The sequence below is a fragment of the Myotis davidii genome, unplaced genomic scaffold (genome assembly GCF_000327345.1).
Source record: "Myotis davidii unplaced genomic scaffold, ASM32734v1 scaffold1889, whole genome shotgun sequence".
NCBI classification, from domain to species: domain Eukaryota; kingdom Metazoa; phylum Chordata; class Mammalia; order Chiroptera; family Vespertilionidae; genus Myotis; species Myotis davidii.
In genome coordinates, this window is record NW_006300207.1 from 167,878 (window position 1) to 170,704 (window position 2,827).

A 2,827-nucleotide genomic window follows, 5' to 3' on the forward strand; every position below is an offset into this window, starting at 1 on the left:
AAAAATCACGTAATCATATCGATTGATGCAGAAAAGGCATTTGACAAAGTCCAACACCCTTTTCTGATAAAAATGCTCAGCAAAGTGTGAATAGAAGGATTATACCTCAACATAATAAAAGCCTTATATGACAAACCTACAACCAACAGCATACTCAATGGGCAAAAACTAAAACCTTTTCCCTTAAGAATAGGAACAAGATAGGGATGCCTGTTTTCACCACTCCTTTTCCCCATAGTATTGGAAGTGCTAGCCAAAGTTATCATACAAGAAGAAGAAATAAAAGGCATCCAAATTGCAAAAAAAGAAGTAAAATTTTCAATATTTTCAGATGACATGATACTGTACATAGAAAACCCTAAAGACGCCATAAAAATATTAAACTTAATAAATGAATTCAGCAATGTAGTAGGATACAAAATTAATTCCAAGAAACCTATGGCATTTTTATACACCAATAGTGAACTGACAGAAAGAATTTTTTTTAAAAAATACCATTTACCATTGCACACACAAAAAATTAAGATACCTAGAAATAAGCTTAATTAAGGAGGTAAAAGACCTCTACTCAGAAAACTACAGGATGTTGACAAAAGAGATAGAAGAAGACATAAACAGATGGAAGAACATACTGTGTTCATGGATTGGTAGAATTAACATCATTAAAATGTCCATATTACCCAAAGTAATCTATAGATTCAATGCACTCCCCATTAAAATACCAACAGCATATTTCACAGATCTAGAAAGAACTCTCCAAAAATTCATCTGGAATAAACACAAAAACAAACAAATAAAAAACCCCACAAAAAACGAATAGCTGCAATGATCCTGAGAAAGAAGAAGAAAGTAGGAGAGACCTCAATACCATATATCAAGATGTATTACAAAGTCACTGTTCTCAAAACTGCCTCGTACTGGCACAAGAACAGACATATAGACCAATGGAATAGAATAGAGAACCCAGAAATCGACCCAAACCACTATGCTCAATTAATATTTGACAAAGGAGGCAAGAACATACAACGGAGGCAAGACAGTTTCTTCAATAAATGGTGCTGAGAAATTTGGTCAGACACATGCAAAGAAAATGAAACTAGACCATCAACTTACACCATACACAGAAATAAACTCAAAATGGATAAAGGACTTAAACGTAAGATGGGAAACCATAAAAATATTAGGGGAATCCACAGGCAGCAAAATCTCAGATATATGCCGTAGTAATATCTTCACCCACACAGCTCCTAGGGCAATTGAAACTAAAGGAAAAACAAACAAAGGGGACTACATCAAAATAAAAAGCTTCTGCACAGCAAAAGAAACAAAACAACAAGAAAACCCACTGCATGGGAGAACGTATTTTCCAATGATATCTCTGATAAGGGTTTAATTTCCAACATTTACAGAGAACTCATAAAACTTAACAAAGGAAGACAAACAACCCAATAAAAAAATGGTCAACAGACCTAAATAGACACTTTTTGAAAGAAGGCATAAGGAAGGCCAAGGGACATATGAAAACATGCTCAAAATCACTAATCATCTGAGAGCTGCAAATCAAAATGACAATGCGGTATCATCTCACACCTGTCAGAATGGGTATCATCAACAAATCAACAAACGACAAATGCTGGAGAGGATGCAGAGAAAAAGGAACATTCGTGCACTGCTGTTGGGAATGCAGACTGGTGCAGCCACTGTGGAGAACAGTATGGAGTTTCCTCAAAAAACTAAAAATAGAACTCCCATTTGACCCAGTGATCCTACTTCTAGGAATATATTCCAAGAAACCAGAAACACCAATCAGAAAGAATATATATGCACCCCTATGTTCATAGCAGCACAAATTACAATGGCTAAGATTTGCAATCAGTCTAAGTGCCCATCAGCAGATGAGTGGATTAAAAAACTTTGGCACATTTACACAGTGGAATACTATGCTCCTGTAAAAAGGAAGGAACTCCTACCATTTGCAAAAGCGTGGATGGAGCTGGAGAGCATTATGCTAAGTGAAATAAGTCAGTCAGAGAAATATAAATATCACATGATCTCACTCATTTGTGGATTGTAATGAACAACATAAATCGATGAACAAAAACAAATCTAGAGACAGAGAAGCATCAATCAGGTTCTCAAACCTCAGAGGGAAGGTAGGGGATGGTGGAGGTAAGGCGGAGAGATCAACCAAAGGACGTTTATGCATGAATATAAGCATAAGCAATGGATGCAGACAATAGGGGGTGAGGGTGAGGGCAGGGCTGGGGGGATTGAGGGAAAATGGTGGAATAAAGACACATTTGTAGTTCCTTAATCAGTAAAGGAAAAAAATAATTATGTGTAAAAAAAAGAGAAAAAAGAAAGAATAGAGAAAAAAATGTAAAAAGAAAATTAAACCAAAAAAAATGTACAAGGCATTAGTTTTAACAGAGTCTAGTGCTCCATTGGGACATCCTTTGGATCCTACTCTTCTGTTCTGTCTGCCAATTCTGGGATTCCTGTGAGGTACTTGGGTGCTAACCACTGTCAAGCACAGTCTTTTGGCTTTTAGCACCCTGCTTGAAGCTTGAAGCTATCCATGGGTCCAGTGCTTTTGTCCGTCTCCACAGACCTTGGCTGCAAGCAGGCCTGGCCAACCTCCCGTCTTTACTTGTCTGCCAGCTGTCAATCTTAGTCACTCAAGAGTGTTTCTGACAGGGCTTTAGGTGAGGTTGATGCTGTTTCACTTTCAGCGAATGACAGGCATTTTTTCCTGTTCCACATGTTAATGTAAAAAACCATTGAAACCTGTAAAGAATTTTTGTGAGTTTATTTGAGCAAAACTGTT